Below are 10,487 nucleotides of genomic sequence, written 5' to 3' on the forward strand. Positions count from 1 at the left end.
AGTCTCATGTCAATTTTTCTTTAATAATGGTCTTATCTTCTCGCCTTTTCATACTACACTTTCAGTTCGTAGCTATCTATTCCTTTTTTCGTTTGATACTCGTACTTAATTGATCACATCTATCTTGAGTGCTCCATGCAGTAGTCCTTCTATTCTTTCCATCCATGGCCATTTTGTGCCCAAGGAATTTCATGTTACCCCTATATCCCTGTGGAAAATCATTCCTTGGTATCACCAACCCTTCTAAATCCTTCTAGTATGCTATCCAATATATGAAGCACATGATTCTAGATAGCTCATAAGTTCATGTCTTCCATCCACAAGTTATTTTAGTCACTTAATAACCAATAAAAGGTTACCATAAAGCATCCTCTAACCACTACCAGAAGGAAATTAAGATCCAATAAGTACCACTATACTGTTTAGTGCCTAACTCATATGGTTTCCCTCTAGGTTCATTCTTGAGTCGTGAATAACTTATCTAGTTCACCACTAATGGTTGAGGGTTTTGTACTTTCCCACCAAAGTGGAACTTAATTGTTAGACACCTCTCCCTCCAACAGGAGTTTTCCTCCAACCTAAAACTTCCTAAGTAAACATAAGGGCCCCTTACCAACAATACGTAGGGTACCCCTACAACTTTAGTTCATCATAATAAGGGTACTCGGTATCAACTTCCAAGCCATACGATAAACTTATAGTTCATTCTTTTTTTTTAGAAAATTTCGGCAGAGTTTCCTCTATATTCCTTACTATCCCAAACCTGCACTCAGGAAATACCAACAATGCCATGCAAGGCTGACGTATATATATACATCCATATCATATCATATCATAGCCATAATGCCTCACAGGGCCAATATACATATATGTTTATAGCATCTCATATCCCAGCCGCACAAGGCTTCCTACATTAGGCCAAAAAAAATGACAAATTGCCCCATATAGCCAGCAAAAACTCTACTTATCACTCCCCTGTACCTGTGACCGATCAGTCCCTAGTTTGACTCGGTGACCTGGGAGGTGAAGTGTGCTCCCCTTCTTTATCTGTTTTCCATCTACTTGTCTTCCCCTAGTTATCTTCCTCAATTGAATCCAGAAGACATAGATAACCAGGTAACCACTAGTTTACCGAAGACTAAGATAAAGGGCTTGAATATGCCGTAACACTTACCCTAGAAGTCGGCCTGACATAGTGATCTGTCATAAGAATCGCTGGCGTGGCTTTTGGAACCACTTCCCTAGTCATCAAATGCTCTAGGGAATTCATCATTGGGCCCTCTGAGGGATCGGTCTCAATAGCATAATCGGGTTCTTCTGAAGGATCGGTCTTAATAGCATAATCAGGGTCTTTTGAAGGATCGGTCTCAATTGAGTAATTGGGACTTCTCCTGCTTGGTCCTGGAGGCTGGGGTCCCATAAGTACCCTGGGGGCCTTTTCTACATCCCATCCACTATCAAGAGCTGGCCATTTCATTTTTCACCTCAGCCTGTACCCATCTGCAAGAAAGGAGGTCAGAAACAAGCTTTTCTTAGAGGTATTACCGTACACCTAGTAGTCCGTTAGAGAGGGATTATCCTAATAGAACAGCTCTATCGCCCGATCTAAGATAAGAAAGAAAGATAACATCTTAACTGTCATGTATCCTCCTGTTTATATATGTGGTGAATAACACACCGATAAATAAGACTCTACTAGACACGGTCTGTGGACATTCCAAGGAAGTACCGCTCTGATACCATTTCTATCACGACCCAACCCCGTAGGCCGTGATGGGTGCCCGAACTAGACACTCGCATATACCCCTGCTAACTATAAGTAAACATGTCCCCTATTTGAGTTATAATGTATTAACAGGCATAATAATATATAAGCAGACGAGGCTATCATAACGTATAGGATCGTCCCATAATAAAACCCGCGTGAGCCGACAAGGCTGTCATGACAAAAGGGACGTCCCAAAACATATATCTTATAGGCACAACTGCACATACATACATATACAATCTACATACATATCCACCGACCTCTAAGAGTAAGAACAGTAACATAAGGTGGGACATGGCCCCCGCTGTACCCATAAACAAATAAATATATACATAGAGAATTAGTACCAAAATCTAGGCTCCGACACAATGGAGCACTTCTAAATTACTGAGTGGGAATCCTATACTGGCGGATCCCCAAAGTGTGTATCTGTACCTGCAGGCATAAAACGCAGCCCCTCCGAGAAAGGGGGTTAGTACGACATATGTATTGAGTATGTAAAGAATAACATAGCATAACTGGGAGCATTTCTGAAATAGAGAGTCAGGAGATGTCGGTGTTACTTAAGGAACCACTGTACCTGCACTGGTGAATCATACAAAACAAATGCATTCTTATAGAATACCATATAGGCGGCCCTTTCCGAAACTCAGTGAATCATATCTGCAGGACCATCATAGGGCTCGGCGCCATCATCACCTTATCACATCACATCATCATACATATATATATATACATACATACCAGTTCTCTAGTAAGGGACTCAGTGAGTTATTCATGTCATTGCATTATCATGTTCTCATATAGCATACTCGGCCTTTTAGTGAGGGACTCAGTGAGTTATTAATGTCATTGCATTATCATGTCCTCATATAGCATACCCGGCCCTTTAGTGAGGGACTCGATGGATATTGTAGTGAACTGCGCACAATTACATACCCAGATCGAGACTCGGTGATAAGAAGGGTTATAGTATACACGAGTAGAATAGTGAGTAACCATATGCAATTTAAAATATTATCCAAGACTCAATGAAGTAATAAAAATGAATTGTCATTTGAAAATTAGGACGATAGTCATATTAGTCATCCCTCAAATAGCACTATTGGTTATATCAAAAGAGCCTTAGAAACCATAGGCGTGAATCAAGATGATACAAAATAACTTATAAAAGTAAAAAACATTAATTATCGGAGAATCTCTAAGAACAGGATTCATGAATCACCCTCAAGACTTATGAATGGAATTACCCCCAAAGCTCATATTAATCCTTACTTAATTCTAAGATATGCCAAAAGAAGGAAGGAACTGCTTTTGCATACTCTCTATTTTCCCTCATGTAGTCGTCACATACATATATGCCATGGAACTTACGGCCCTATCCTTAGATAGTAACATATGCCGAGGAACGTTCGCCCTGATCCCTAGATAGTAACATATGTCGAGGAACATTCAGCCCAATCCTTAGATAGTAACATATGCCGCGGAACGTTCGGTCCGATCCTTATATAGTAACATATATCATACTTGGCCCATCAAAGGACTCGGTACCATAAACATTTCATCATAACATCATAACTTATGTCAAAAACATATCAAGAGAGAAGAAGGGTAGCTTTACATACTTATGCCAAAAATATGCCAAGAGAAAGAAGGTAGCTTCACATACCTCTTATGGATTACCCTTAGGCACGTTTGCCTTGTTGTCTTTTAAACCTATTTAACAAGAAACAAATCCTAAGGGTAATAACCTTTTACTTTCCAATTTCCAACTCTACAACCAAGTATCCATAGGAATTATTTCCTTATCCATTTCCCTCGACTAATTTATTATTAGTTTCGAAGTTGCGGAAATCGGGCAGCATTTCCCCTGTAACTTGCCCTATCCCAATTCTAATCTTGGCAGCCATATTACCAACAACAACTAGCAGCTATATATACAAGTGAATCACTTCAACATTACACAATACAAACTCCAACCAAGTCGCTCAAAACTACAATACCAAAATAGAGTTTTTAATCTTTGTTTCGTAAAACCTTTAACCATACAAAATGGAGGGTCGTGTGGCTGCAACCAGAAGTACCCACACCCTTGTTATACCACTTTCCATCCCTTCAACACACAACCAACCCAGATACAACCACATCAGCACAATCATAACACACTACTCAACTTTTATGTAACTCTAATGACTTCAATTTAGTTTGTTTCTAACTTCAAGCATCCTTATATATTTTTTCCACTTACAGCCTAATTCAAGACATGTATTATACTTCATAACAACATCATAAACTCCGATTTGAAAGGGAAATCCTTACCTTGCCCAAAACTCATCAAAACTCGCCTCAGAAGCTCTTTTAGCGCGGCTAAAACTTTGTGGCTGTCTGTTATCCTTTTGGTGCTTCTACAGACTATAAATTGACATTAATAACACCTTCATACCTTTGTGGTATACCCTATATAATTCATTCACAGAACGAAATCGGAGAGCTCACCATTTTGGCTCCAAATCAGTGGCTCCTTCTCCCAAGCTTAAGGTTTCTCTTCTCTCTTTTTCTAGAATTTTCTTGATAAGCATGAACTGAAGGATAAAGATGAAACTAATGAGTCATAAAACATATATATAGGCCAACTTAGGGGGTGACATGTGTTATCCCCTAAGTGGTGACATATGTCAAGCCTTTATAGGGCCAACACACCTTCTCCTCCCACCATGGGCTACCACGCGGTAGGTAGGGTCCACCCCCTTACTTTAGTTGCTGCCATGTGGCACTTCCAACTGCTGCCATATGGCACTCTCTCTTTCTTCCATGTGTTACTTTTTTTTCTCTCTCGTGGGTTCGTAATCTCGTCTTACTTTATGAACCTATGTAATCCTTACTACGTAAGCTTGGTATGAACTCAAGTAGCTTAAGAATGTAATATTTTCAATTTGGTAGCTTACGTAAGTAAGTTGAGTCCTACGACTCATTACTTGGCCTCCAACTTCTTTCGGATTCTTATAACCATATTTCCAATCTTCCCTATTATGGGGTGTCACATTCTCCCTTCCTCAGAGTTGTCTGGTAGCGTTATAGATTATCGGGCTCATATGGTGAGTCCCAAGAAGCTTAAGAACCTTTCAAGAAACTTAAGAGCCTTTCAAGAAACTTAGGAAGATTAAAAAGCTTAAGAACCTTCCAAAGTACAAAAGTACGGGGTATAATAGCTTATTTGAGCTTTCAGGTACTTCATGACTATTACTTTTGCGGATGAAAGTTCTTTTAGTAGTGGATGTTGTAATGACCCTCTAGGTCATTTTTGAATTTAAGCATTCATTCTGTCATTTAGAGCTTTCCTGTAGAGACCCCAAATCTTTTATGACTTGCTGGCACTGACTATTCGGTCGCCTGGTCGTTTGTTACAACCCATACTTTTAAACTTGGAATGTCTCATAAGTTCCTTAGACATTATCATGTGAGCCGGATACACTACAACCCTATCAAATGACTCTAAGGAAGGGAGAATGTGATACCCCATAGTAGAGAAGGTTGAAAATAGAGTCGTGAGAATTCGGAAAGAGTTGGAGGCCAAGAAATAAGTCGTAGGACTCGAATTACCTATGTAAGATACTAACTTAGAAGTCTTACATACCTAAGCTACTTAAGGAGATACCAAGCTTGCGTAGCACAGATTACATAGGCTCTTAAAATAAGATGAGATTATGAACCCACGAAGAAGAGGATACGATGACACGTGGCAGCCTAGGAAGGCGACACGTGGTAGAACCTCAAGCAAGCAGGTGACCCACCTACTTGGGGTCAAGTAGGTGACCCACCTGCTTGGGGGAGGTGGACTCTATGTGACGTCGTAGCCCCTTATTGGCAGTATGTATGTGTTGGCCCAATGGGGGCCGAACACGTGTCACCCTTAGGGGCTGACACGTGTCACCCCCTAAGGCAACATATATCTACATGTATTGTGACTAAGTACTTCATTTGTTGTCCAAAACTTCAGCTAAAGAGAGGAACAAAAACGTGAAGAACAAAACAACAAGGCAGCATGGTTTAGAAGAATTAAAGGTGAGTTCTTCACTTTTCCTCCATGAATTAATTATCTATGGTGTTCCCTAAGAAAGTGGAGGTGTATATATATATCTTACTATGTCTACAGAATTAATTCTTCAGCTTAGAACTTGAGAGAAAGTTGAAAGAACAAAGAGGGAAAACATTAAAAACTAATTAACAAACCCGTTTTTGGAAGGGACAGTTATTAGTAATATTGGTATAACTTCTTTTGTACAGCTTAGTTTCAGGTAATTCAATATGTTTTGGAAAGGTATTTCATAGGTATATAACTTTCATTTAGCCTTTAAAATTCATTTTTGCTTTTATCTTCTCGAAAAAGGGTGATGAAGTGTATAGGAGGTACTGCCCAGATTTTGGTTTTCGAAATCTTACACGGACTGTTGTTGGTGTTTTGGGCATATCTTTTTGTACAGAATTGATGTATGGTGATTCAAAATTGTATGAAACCCTAATACACATGTCTATAACTTTCATGAAGGACGTCAATCCTATTTCCCTCAATTACCCCTTCGAAATGAAGCGACAAGGTAAAACAGTAAGCTGTCCAGAATTTACGTTTTGATAGTTTTGAGTGAGTTGTTTTGGGTTTGTATTGTGTAAGGTTGGTGTGAATTTCTTATATATATGTTGCAAGTTGTTTTTTTTGGTTGGCTGTAGTTATTAAGGGTTTGATTGGAAATTCGGATAGGGCACATTATAGGGAAGGTGTTGCCCAATTTTCGTTAACGCCTTACCTAATTAAAGAACTAGTCGAAGAGACGGATAAGGAAATAGATTCGAGGAATGCTAAGGTGCAACCTAAGATGCTAGAAAGCTAAGACTGGTTGATATTCGTATTACTTTCATGTTGAATAGGTTCAAAGGACGACGAGGCAAATAGTATAAAGAGTAACTCACAAGAGGTATGTAAAGCTTTCTCTTGGCATGTTTTGATATAAGTACGTACAGCTATCTCTCATTTCCCTTGATATGTGTTTGGTACAAAAATGATATTATGATGCCATAGTGGTTCACTGAGCCCCATGATGGGCCGGGTACGAAATATGTATATGAAGATCACCTGAAGGGAAGTACAGACTACATAAAGCTTATTCTCTTTCTTCTTTTGGGCATGTCTTTGTCTTAGTTGTAGGTTGAATATGATCTGAGCTCCGGGGTAACTCCATTCTTAAACATCTCTTATTTACTTCTGAATATTGAACTCCTATAGTAGTCGAACTATTTCCCTGGAAACTTTTATTTGTTAAAGAGGCACCAAATGTACAGGCTCAAAGTCTTACAGACTATACGAGATTAAGTGTTTTTAATTCCATAAATGATTTGGACCTATGTTAATACATGTCTAGGGTCCCCGAGATTACTTTTGAGACAACCCATAATGGCATTTAGAGGACACTCGAGATGACTACACCGTTACTCGGGTCCTCAAATAAAAGCTTAACTTTCTTATTTTGTCGAGTCTCTGATAATGATTTAAATTGTATATAGTTACTCACGACTCTACTCGTGTATACTGTAACCCTTTTTTCACCGAGTCCCGGGCCGAGTACGTTATCATGCACAATTCACTGCATTGTTCACCGAGCCCCTCACTAGAGGGCCGGGTACGTATGTATATATATGATAATGTATTGTAATAAGGTGGTGATGGCGCCGGGCCTATGATGGTCCTACAGATGTGATTCACCAAACCCCTAAAAGGGCCGGCTATATTGTATAAATTGAGCATACATGCTTTTGTGATTCACAGAGTATAGGTACATGTCTTCGATTTGATAATTTGTTCCCCTGTTTCTCTATTTTGAATATACCTCCAGTGTATTATGTTACGTTTTACATACTCAGTATATATGTCGTACTGACCCCCTTTCTCGGGGGGCTGCGTTCATGCCCACAGGTACAGATACAGGTTTTGGGAGTCTGTCAGCTTAGGATTCCATGCAGCTTAGCTGGAAGAGGCTCCATTGTATTGGGAGATGACTACACCGTTACTCGGGTCCTCAAATAAAAGCTTAACTTTCTTATTTTGTCGAGTCTCTGATAATGATTTAAATTGTATATAGTTACTCACGACTCTACTCGTGTATACTGTAACCCTTTTTTCACCGAGTCCCGGGCCGAGTACGTTATCATGCACAATTCACTGCATTGTTCACCGAGCCCATCACTAGAGGGCCGGGTACGTATGTATATATATGATGATATATTGTAATAAGGTGGTGATGGCGCCGGGCCTATGATGGTCCTACATATGTGATTCACCAAACCCCTGAAAGGGCCGGCTATATTGTATAAATTGAGCATACATGCTTTTGTGATTCACAGAGTACAGGTACATGTCTTCGATTGATAATTTGTTCCCCTGTTTCTCTATTTTGAATATACCTCCAGTGTATTATGTTACGTTTTACATACTCAGTATATATGTCGTACTGACCCCCTTTCTCGGGGGGCTGCGTTCATGCCCACAGGTACAGATACAGGTTTTGGGAGTCTGTCAGCTTAGGATTCCATGCAGCTTAGCTGGAAGAGGCTCCATTGTATTGGGGCCTAGTTTTTGTTACTGTCCACTGATGTATAAAATTGTTTTGTCCATTTGGGGGTACAGCGGGGGCCCTGTCTCGCCATATGTTGTCATTTATATATTTAGAGGTCTGCAGACATGTATATATGGGTTGTATATGTCAGTTTGGTTCAGTTGGGTCTATATGACATATTGTACGTGTTATTATGTTATGGCAGCCTTGTCGGCTTGCATGCCCTTTCATGTAATGTACAAATGAAAAAGGCTACAGATGTATGAAATATTATGACCCATGGGGGTTCTCATGTACGTATCATATTATTGTAGTCCGGTTGGACTACACTTAATTTATATGCATTGCATGTTTATAATTTGATATGACCACAGCTGATAGATATGTATACAGGGGGATCTAGATCGGACCCCAGTCGTGGCCTACGGGGTTGGGTTGTGACATCGTTCTTTTGGTTTTAGGCCTATTTCCTATTTTGGAGCTTTTATAACTTGAAGAGTTGACCTCAGTCATAAATTCTGATGGTTCTTGGACTCTGTAGAAAGAATGGCTGTTTGGATAAGAATGATCATAAAAGACATATATATATAGGCCACCCTAGGGGTGACATGTGTCAACCCCTAAGTGGTGACACGTGTCAAGCCCCTATTTTGCTAACATATCCCTTTCCTCCAATCACGAGCTGCCACATGGCATGTGAGGTCCACCACCTTTGCTCCAGCTATTTCCATATGTCACCCTCTCATTCTTACACATGGCACTCTCTCATGCTGGCACGTTTTACCTTCTTTTCCCCCTCGTGGGTTCGTAATCTCATCTTCTTTTACAAATCTATGTAATCCTTGCTACGTAAGCTTGGTACATAGTCAAGTAGCTTAAGTATGTAAAATTTCTAAGTTGGTAGCTTACGTATGTAACACATCTAAATTAATAGCTTACACAAGTAAGTCGGGTCCTACGACTCACTACTTGGCCTCCAATTCCTTCCGGATTCCTATAACTTTATTTCCAATCTTCCCTGCCATGGGGTATCATATTCTCCTTTCCTTAGAGTTGTTTGATAACGTTATAGCCTATCCGGATCACATGGTCACTTCTAAGAAGCTTTCAAGAACTTAGGAATATTTCAAGAAACTTAAGAAGCTTAAGAAATTTTTTATTTTTTTTAAGAAACTCAAGAACCTCTCAAGGTACCAAAGTCTTTCGAAGTGCAAAAGTACGGGGTATAACATCATTATATTCACATTGTCTCCTATTCTTATTCAATCCCATAGTGTAACACTTTATAACCTTATTCATGATTCTTCCTATGGGTTACTTACACTCGGAGGAGTAAGCGCACTTAACCTTTTATCCTTCCTAGTCAATCTTATCCGTAATATCTCACAAGTTGTCTTAGTAATATACACATATCCATTACAATTCTTTTCCTCTGTGCCCTTGTCTTAATCACACTATTACTTCTTTTAACTATAACTCAGCACAATTTATACCTTCTTATTAATTCAGTCGGTGCCTTAATATATCACTCTATCAAGATCTACCAGTTTTTTTTAAAAAATCATCTCTTAGTATCACAAGCCCTTCCGAATCATCCTAATATTTCATTAACAACATACGAAATACATGATCCTGAATAGCCATAAGTTTATGTTTTCCTTTCACAAATTCTATCTCCAATTAGTTGGTTAAGAACTAATAAAATGTTACCATGAAGCATTCTCCAACCACCACTAGAAGGAAACTAGAATCCGATAAGCACCACGGAACTTCTTCGTGCTTGATTCACATGGTTTACCTCCAGGTTTATTCTTGAGTCATGAACAAATTATCTAGTTCACAAACTAATTGTTGAGTGCTTTTTACTTTTCAATATAAGTAAAACTTAATTACCGGATATTTTTCCCTTCAACATAAGCTTCTTCTAAGGCAAAAATGCGGCTGGAAAGTATCTTTGTCTATTCAAATGAATTCTAAACTTTGTTGCTCATATAGGCTTTTTTGAAATGAAATTTCCCAAGTAAGAATGGTTTCCCTTACGGATAACATGGAGGGTATCTCTTGAAGCTTTAATCCAACATAATTAATTTATCCTATCGATATTAACTTCCAAG

The sequence above is a fragment of the Solanum dulcamara genome, chromosome 1, assembly GCF_947179165.1.
Source record: "Solanum dulcamara chromosome 1, daSolDulc1.2, whole genome shotgun sequence".
In the NCBI taxonomy this organism is placed as follows: Eukaryota; Viridiplantae; Streptophyta; class Magnoliopsida; order Solanales; family Solanaceae; genus Solanum; species Solanum dulcamara.